General features: G+C 33.2%; 1 protein-coding gene and 1 long non-coding RNA gene across 2 annotated transcripts in view; one reads left to right on the top strand and one right to left on the bottom strand.

Moving 5' to 3' along the window:
* Positions 1-8,587, bottom strand: part of LOC111634388 — a 30,726-nt gene that overhangs the window by 16,057 nt on the left and 6,082 nt on the right. The gene's annotated exons all lie outside the window — the stretch shown is intronic.
* On the top strand, positions 714-1,554 carry LOC111634389. Its single transcript, XR_002758198.1, has 2 exons — positions 714-1,102; positions 1,184-1,554. It is a non-coding gene; the product is annotated as an uncharacterized LOC111634389 (long non-coding RNA).

The raw sequence follows: 8,587 nt of genomic DNA, 5'->3' as shown, positions 1-8,587 counted from the left end.
AATTCGAACAAAACATTCGAAATAGAAAGCCACTTTCAACCACTTTCAGCCTCATATCTCCCGCACCCTTATAGCTATCGAGACGCAACCACCCCTATGCACGAATGGAGACTTGGGGCTACTACCACATACAAACACCATTCACGTGCGATGTGTAGTTTTGGCGAAAAAGTGAAATATAGGGACATACATGTCCATTTATATATATATATATATATATAGATTTTATCTTTAACTTGTATCAAACGAGTACAACAGAAACTCCATTAATTGGGTAATGATAGGGAGTAGAAATAAAAACAATAGATAAGTATGATTCACATTTAATTCGTTCGTCAAAATAGATATATAATTAAAGTGTATAAGGAAGAATAATTTATATACAGGTAAATAAACATATAATTATATACAAAACAGCATAAATATTTATGTATATGAAAGCAAAATCGAAAGTAAAAGTACAAAAGGTTAAAAGTAATGAACGTTTTCGAATGCCAAGAATCTGTCTATATAATCCCAATTAATGAAGTTTCTACTGTTAGGTTAATTTGAATTTTGAACACTTTAATAAAGCTTCCAAGCCTCTGAAATTCACAATCAAAATTGCTTTATTCACTAACGATAAAAAATTTCTCCACCTTAAAGTCGTTTTTTTGAAAGTTTTTGTTTTTGAATTAATAAAAAAAATTAAATTAAAATGTAAACCACGAGGTCACTCAGCTGTATTTTAAAATAGAATTAAAATATCAGGTAGCCATAGCTGGCGCTAAGTCTGAGGAGGGAAGAAGCTGTTTTATTCATTTGGTTGGTAGATAATTGTGTTGTTTTCAAGTAGTTTTGTAAATTCTTTTACCCAAATAAAGGCAAACGTGATTGTTTTCAAATTTTCTCAGAACTAACAATGATTAATGGTCAATTATTATTCTCAACGAAGTAAGTACAATAAATAATCACATTTTGAACAATTAGTCCGACAATCTTAACAAGTATTAGTTATTAGTTTTACAAAAATCAAATTTTCACTAAAAAGTTTTAAGGGATTTTCGACCCTTCCGGATCTTCCAAAGTAGCAAGCTAACGGCTTTAACTTCATCGGCCAACCGTAGGCTATTATGATGAACACAACTATATTTTACTATATTAAATTAATTTTGATTGAATAATTTTATATTTTTTTCAACAGAGAATAAAGATTACGGAAGCAAAAGAAAGCGTGGACATTGGGAACAAATATAACTCGAGCGTGAATGACGATAATCGTGAAGCGTATGAAAGGAAAGATCGATGTGAGGAAGAATCTTGTAATTCTGATGATCATAATGTGAAATAACAAAATTAAAAATTTTTAAACTCTGAGCCATTGAGCACATTCGTAACAGTGTGTTGAGTCGTTGCAATTTCATCATTTTAAGCAATATTTCCGTTAGCGTGTGAAGATTAATTTTAAAATTTATAATTGAAAATGTGCCAAATTTTTACAATTTGTATCTTATGTATTAAACGAATTATTTATCAAATAAATGACTATTATCGTCGATTTTGGTATTAGAAACACAAAGGTCTTTGTTTTTTATTTTAAACTTTCGGAATTAATGATATCATTTATTTTGTAGTCTGTTGCTGTCGTTTCAAATGGAAATCTTTTGTTTGAACTTGAGTTATACACGAGGCTGAACTTAGTCTGTTCTGATCCTAGGCTGTAATATATAACAGGCTCTTTCCCTCTACGAAATAATGACACTTTAGAAATGTAAGAACCTAACCTATATATTCGTAACATATTAGTTATTAAATAAAAGTAATTGCATGTTATTCGCAAACGACGTATATGAATGGATAAGCGAATATGTTCGATGGCAGATTTCCCAAGAGGCTCGTTAGGCGCGTGCGCTAGGGCCTCAAAAATTGCATAGCAAAAAGAGTATGTTTCTAAAAATTTAGTGAACGTTTAAAAAGTTGCATTTCTCACCCCAGCAAGAACAGTGATATCAGTGATATAACTCAAATATTGACGATGTTGTTGACTTTTTATATAAGGAAAAACACTTTTATATAATGGGACTGATTGAACCTAGAGCCTCAAAGAAACACAGTCGGCTATTGAATATGTTGTAATATGTAACAAAACAGGATAAATTGATTTAACCTGTTACTTATTTTTATTTTACTTTATTCCTATTGAAGTTAGCACATCGTAAATATGCAAGAATACACCATAAACATAACAACTAAAAAGTCTGGCAATGAGCCTTGCTCGACTTTTCCGACACCCAACTCATAGTGCCTCGTTATCCCATGAGGATAAAGACAATTACGTGAGGTACTTAGCAACAATTTCCAAACCAATCTTTTATACAAAACTTTTTCCCCAAAAACCTCCCCGAAGAAAAATGCATGAAGTCAACACCGTACGGAAGCCCATCTAATTCAAATTTGCCTGGTCTCCATAAAAGTATAACGTGCCACTGCCCACACACAAGAAAAACACGTACAGTACACACATATCCTCGGAATCTTACCCTGTTTTTAGGGGTCTCAAAATGTCACAGAAAACCCAAGGATCAAATTTGACAAGATACAATGCCCATATTTCCCATGTTATAATATTCAGGAAAATAAAACGCTTGTACAGCATTTCTTAATAGTCCAGGAAAATAGTACAGAGCTTATCGTGACATAGTTGAGTTACATCATGATACGCTAATTATGAGCAATATACGTGAAACTGAGTCAACCTTGCAAGTCTAATAGGTTAGACTCTCAAGTCTCAGCTATCCAGTTTGGTTTGATAGTTGAAATTATTTAACCCAATCAAAATTCTTTGCCAAGAGCAAATTCTCAACCAATGTTCAGTGACCAGGATACAATTTTCTGAATTCTCTTCATTGGTGTATCTAACACGTATACAGAAGTCAATGGGATGTAGAAAAAAACATGTACAATTCTTGTAGAATGTTAAAAATAAACTGTTACTTTGGTAAAATCATTTACAACTAAATTTAATGAATGAGACAGATGCACGAAGTACAGAAAAAGTTCTAGAATTTATTATCCTTAAATTTACGATTTATGTATCCATTATCATGAAAATTTGTCTTTGTACTTTTTCTCCAAGACTACAAATATTCAAGTACAAAGTAACCGGTTGCGAATAATGATGCAATGAATATTCGGTTACTATTCGGTATTCGGCCTATGTTTTTCTATTCGGCCGAATACCGAATACCTAAAAACAGGAGTAAGAAATAAAAAAACACTGTAAATTAATCATTTTGGTAACTTTTATTAATGCTGAACATACATTTCAAGTTCGAGAAAGCGCAAGTTTTTGCTTATAAAAGATCAAAGGAAAAGTAATATAACTAAGTTATTTTTTAAGAGATCAAAAAAAGGTAACAAATCAAATGAAAACTGCCTACTTACTATGTAGTTTAGTCATCTATATACTCGTATATAAAAGAACAAGTCCTGATAAGATAACGCAGACCCAAAACTACTGGCTCTAGAAACTAGAAACTTAAAAATTTGAGGATGTGTTCTTTTTGTAAAGTGTAGGCGTGCTAAAAAAAATTTTTACGAAATTCAACCCTAAAGGAGTGAAAAAGGGTAAAAAATTTGTATGAAAATTTTTACTGCGTGGACACATTAGATCGAAAGTTAGGTCATAAAATGTGGAAAAATAATAATTAATGATCTGATTAATTAATAAATGCGTTTTTATGAAATCGTCCCTTATTATAAACTTGAAAATTAAATTGACTGTTTTGTTTCATTGTACAAAATTCTCATAACTGAAGTTCCAGACAGCTTGGTAGCCCGAACGGCCCCAGGCTTTCGCCGGTCACGCTAAGAGACTTTCATTACAAGCATTTAGCTTTCCGAAGTCTATGAGAACAATTATTTGGCATTGACGGCCGCGAAATTCACGCCAATAAGCTGCCTCGACTTGTTCGATTATGTTATCAACTCAATTTCGTATTTATTTTCACATTTTCACTTCGCGGTCCTTCTTTGTTCTTTTTCCGTTATTTATTCGTGTATGTCATTTCATTGTTATCCACATTTGATATCATCACATACTGCCATGACGCTCATGTCTGTCCGCTACAACTGTCAAGATTGGCGAAGCGTAGTGACAGAGGGCCAATAGAGAGCAGGATGCGCGATCCCTGCCATAATTCTGTTTGCTCGTCAATTTTCGTACGTGCGTTAATCAAGCCGAATAGTTTGGCCGAATATTCGGCTATTCGTCCACGCTCCTGGCCGAATATTCGATATTCGGCCTGAGGACGAATATACCATTCGTTGCATCACTAGTTTCGGCTTATTTCTACTTAAGTAGTAGTTAAATAATTAAGAGATTAAAAAATTGGAAACAGAAAATCCTGCTGAAAGAGTCGAAATTTTACTTAAACAAAAGCTTAACCGAACCAATTTCTAGCCGAGTATAGGGGAGGACTGATTTCTTAATACTAGATGTAATAAAGACAGAAATTTTTCCAGTTCGACGAGAGTGACCGAAAAGTTGTAAATTTTGGAAATTTCCGTGAACACCTGGTCCTAAAACGAATTAGTTAGAAAACAAATGACAGACACTCTATTAAGTTTAACATATTTAGATTCTTACAGCTAAGGTGAGAAACGTTTAAAATCTACAACAACCCTGTCGCGTCCATTGAGATATACTAGTGATGCGACGAAAGAGATATTTGACATTGATCAGTATCGCCATCTTTGGGATTTGGCAGTCCGCGTGTATACACGCTCTGCAACCGTCTCTGATTTCATCCATTAGCCACTCGTAGGGAGCTATTTTAACTAAGTGAATAGTTTTAAGATTTAAAAAGTAAAGAATATTTTATGTTATTTTTATGTACGGTTTTTTACAAAGCTATATTTAATAATAATTTTCTTTAAAGTATATTCATACAATTGAAGAATATTTTGTACCAGGTATGTATTGTACAGTACATCCACCACCAAGTAAGTTTTTATTATTTTATTTATAANGCTCTGTAACAAAAACATATTAAAATTGTTTTGAAATATTGCTGATATTTCTGAAGATAATCTTTTTCCGTAAAATGGTTGGAACACACGACGTAATTTCTATTTAAATATTCTGGCCCTTTCGTTTTCAAAATCTTGTCTAACTGGGACTTTCTACATACTGTTACCTCATGATCAAAATCGATCTAACTGTGATCATATTACCTTCTCCAGGTCTTTCGAATATTTCACTGCATGAGGGTCTTCTTTAATTATGGGTATTCTTCTTCTAATATTTTCTATAAAAAGTTCTTTAAATAACTTCTCTTTTAACAATTTTGTCGTATATTTCGTATGTAGTGCTATAAATCTATGACTTTCATTTAACGGATTCGTATGACTGACTTGTATGACGGACACTTTGTATGACGATATCTTTTCGTATGTCGGTCTCTCTTCGTGTGGTAATACCACTTTCGACGGACTGCCTCGAATGGCGGGAAAATGTCCCTTTTATCTGCTCTCCAGTAGCGTGTGCAAAAATCAACTCATCATGAGTCGGCCATGGAAGGGAAATCAACTTCCTTTCAAAATCGAAAGTTTCTCTTGACATTCGTTTTTTGTAAAATTCGTTGAAGTTTAAAATATTATTTTCTATTAATTTATAAATCTTTTTCTCTACTTTGTTACTTTGCTCAAATTGACTTTCCTTCCGATTTCCAGATTCTCACATAATGTATAAATATAAAAAAGTAATTTACACATATATTGACTCATTACTGCAATCTGTTAGAACGCTTTATTCGCGAATAAAAATGTTTTTGAATTTTCTGACCCACCAGTGTCCAAGCGCTACCGTTCTCCGAACACTGGTAGTTCAGTCGTGAGTTTGTGCCTCACCCAGGCCGGGCTGGCGAAGTGGAGTTTTCCATGTTTTCTCCACGTCTGTAATGCCTGAATAGGGGATAGTTACCATTGAAAAGACCTACCCGAAGGCATCCCAAGTGTTGCGTTTTCGTAACAAACAAACAAACAAATTTTTCCTATAGAACAAAGTTTCGTTAGTTAAATCCAGATTTTACTGCAATTGCTGAATTAATAAATTATGAGGGTCCACATAGAAGCTTTCTACAGACGTAAGGATTCGATGCGGATTCTTATGTATATTATTAATTATTGTAAAAAGATAAAAAAAAGTTTACCTTTGAGCATAGAGATGAGTTTTTAAAAGTATTGTAAACTCCAATAATGGATAAAGTTTTCATTATGTCTGATCCCAGTCGAAATATGACAAGTAATCCTCTCTATTCCCTCATTCCCTCGAGTTGCATATTCCAAAATTTAGTATCATTAGTTCCATTTATTTACAAGTTACTCACCAAATTTCATTTATACCCTATCCTGAGATATTAAACGAAATAATGTTAACACACACACACACATTCATCGAAATCCGATAAGCAGAACGAGCTCTAGAGGGATCTGAATAGAATCAATTTAATTTCCCCTTCACACCTAGAATTCCTCCTTATTTTTATTTTCTGGGTTCAGAAGGTCTCAAACACTACTTTCGATCACAATTGTAATACCTTTCGGTGTTACGCTATAACAGCCGAGAAATTAAAACGAACTTAACATTAAGTTATGATAAAAACAATAACTTAATTATCTTTTTATTTGTAATAAAGCAAAAANTGCAATTGCTGAATTAATAAATTATGAGGGTCCACATAGAAGCTTTCTACAGACGTAAGGATTCGATGCGTATCCTTATGTATATTATTAATTATTGTAAAAAGATAAAAAAAAGTTTACCTTTGAGCATAGAGATGAGTTTTTAAAAGTATTGTAAACTCCAATAATGGATAAAGTTTTCATTATGTCTGATCCCAGTCGAAATATGACAAGTAATCCTCTCTATTCCCTCATTCCCTCGAGTTGCATATTCCAAAATTTAGTATCATTAGTTCCATTTATTTACAAGTTACTCACCAAATTTCATTTATACCCTATCCTGAGATATTAAACGAAATAATGTTAACACACACACACACATTCATCGAAATCCGATAAGCAGAACGAGCTCTAGAGGGATCTGAATAGAATCAATTTAATTTCCCCTTCACACCTAGAATTCCTCCTTATTTTTATTTTCTGGGTTCAGAAGGTCTCAAACACTACTTTCGATCACAATTGTAATACCTTTCGGTGTTACGCTATAACAGCCGAGAAATTAAAACGAACTTAACATTAAGTTATGATAAAAACAATAACTTAATTATCTTTTTATTTGTAATAAAGCAAAAAAGAAAGTAATTGGCTTCCTATCAGAATGCTCGCGTTTTCAGGCTTTCGGTTTCATTAATACATTGCAACTATGGCTTGATTATTCAATTAATCAGTGGATAAACATATCCGAGACTAAAAATTCTTTCGCTTTCATTATTACTTTTCCACCTGCGATATGACTATATAACAGGGCAGTACCGTAACTAGGCAGGTGCAACAGGTGCACCAACACAGGGCCCACTTGAAGGAGGGCCCAAAATGCATGTATTTGTTTTATTATTTTCCCAAACCTAATTAATTAAGGGATCTAAATGCAAATTCTTGCACAAGAATGGCTAGTTACGGCACTGTAACAGGGAAAAGTATGGTGATCGGTCAAAAATGTCTCCCCCAAGAAATTTTAACATTTTTGGATTCGGGAGACCTTGAAACACCGAGAAATGCAAAAAGTTTGGTGGTTTTCAGTATGTATAAATGTGGGTGGGAAACGATTTCGTGGAAAAATTTTGAAAGTTAATAACTCCTGTTTCTCTAGTCAAAAATTTTTAAAATTTTGCAGGGAGTTTTATGTATCAGGGCCATTAAATTTTGATGGCTAAAAAAGTCTAGGTGTGTGAAGATAGAAAGGGGTCGTGTGTCATACGTCGAGCGCAGACGGATTTAATTATGATTTTACTTGTTATTAGAATTTTTATAAAACCCATCTCTAATCTGAAAATTAATGTTTTTGACATTTTACGTAATTATTAATATAAAAAGCTTTTAAATATATTATCGTAACATATGGCGCCACACGCAATTTTCACTTTTTTGCCAGAAAAATTACGCAACTTACTCCTGATTTTTCAAAAAATAACCAGTTGGAAATAATTCTTTAGACTAGACATTTCTTTGATTATTGCCTTATTTTCACATGTAGAGTGAAAATTTGATCGATTATAATATTTTCCTCTGTTATGTAACAACCGAAAAAGCAAAATTGAAACACAGTATATAAATTTATATATGAAACAACTAATAAATTGATAACACTATCTCAATTCAAACGACAATAACCACGTGGTGTTGCGTCTACTAATACCAGAATACCTTGCGTGAGTGAACTTTAGTCAATTTTATATTACTACAGGTAACCCCCGTATAACACGGCACTTCTATAGCACGGATTCGCTCTAACACGGTTCGAGAATTGGTACCATCCCCCGTATAACACGGTACTTTTATAGCACGGATTCACTCTGACACGGTTCGAGAATTGGGTAAAACCCTCGTACAACAGGAAATGTAATAAATTTTTACATACTTAAGT

This window comes from Centruroides sculpturatus, unplaced genomic scaffold (genome assembly GCF_000671375.1).
Source record: "Centruroides sculpturatus isolate CEXI.00-Female unplaced genomic scaffold, Cexi_2.0 scaffold644, whole genome shotgun sequence".
NCBI classification, from domain to species: domain Eukaryota; kingdom Metazoa; phylum Arthropoda; class Arachnida; order Scorpiones; family Buthidae; genus Centruroides; species Centruroides sculpturatus.
This window is presented reverse-complemented; position numbering and strand designations above follow the sequence as displayed.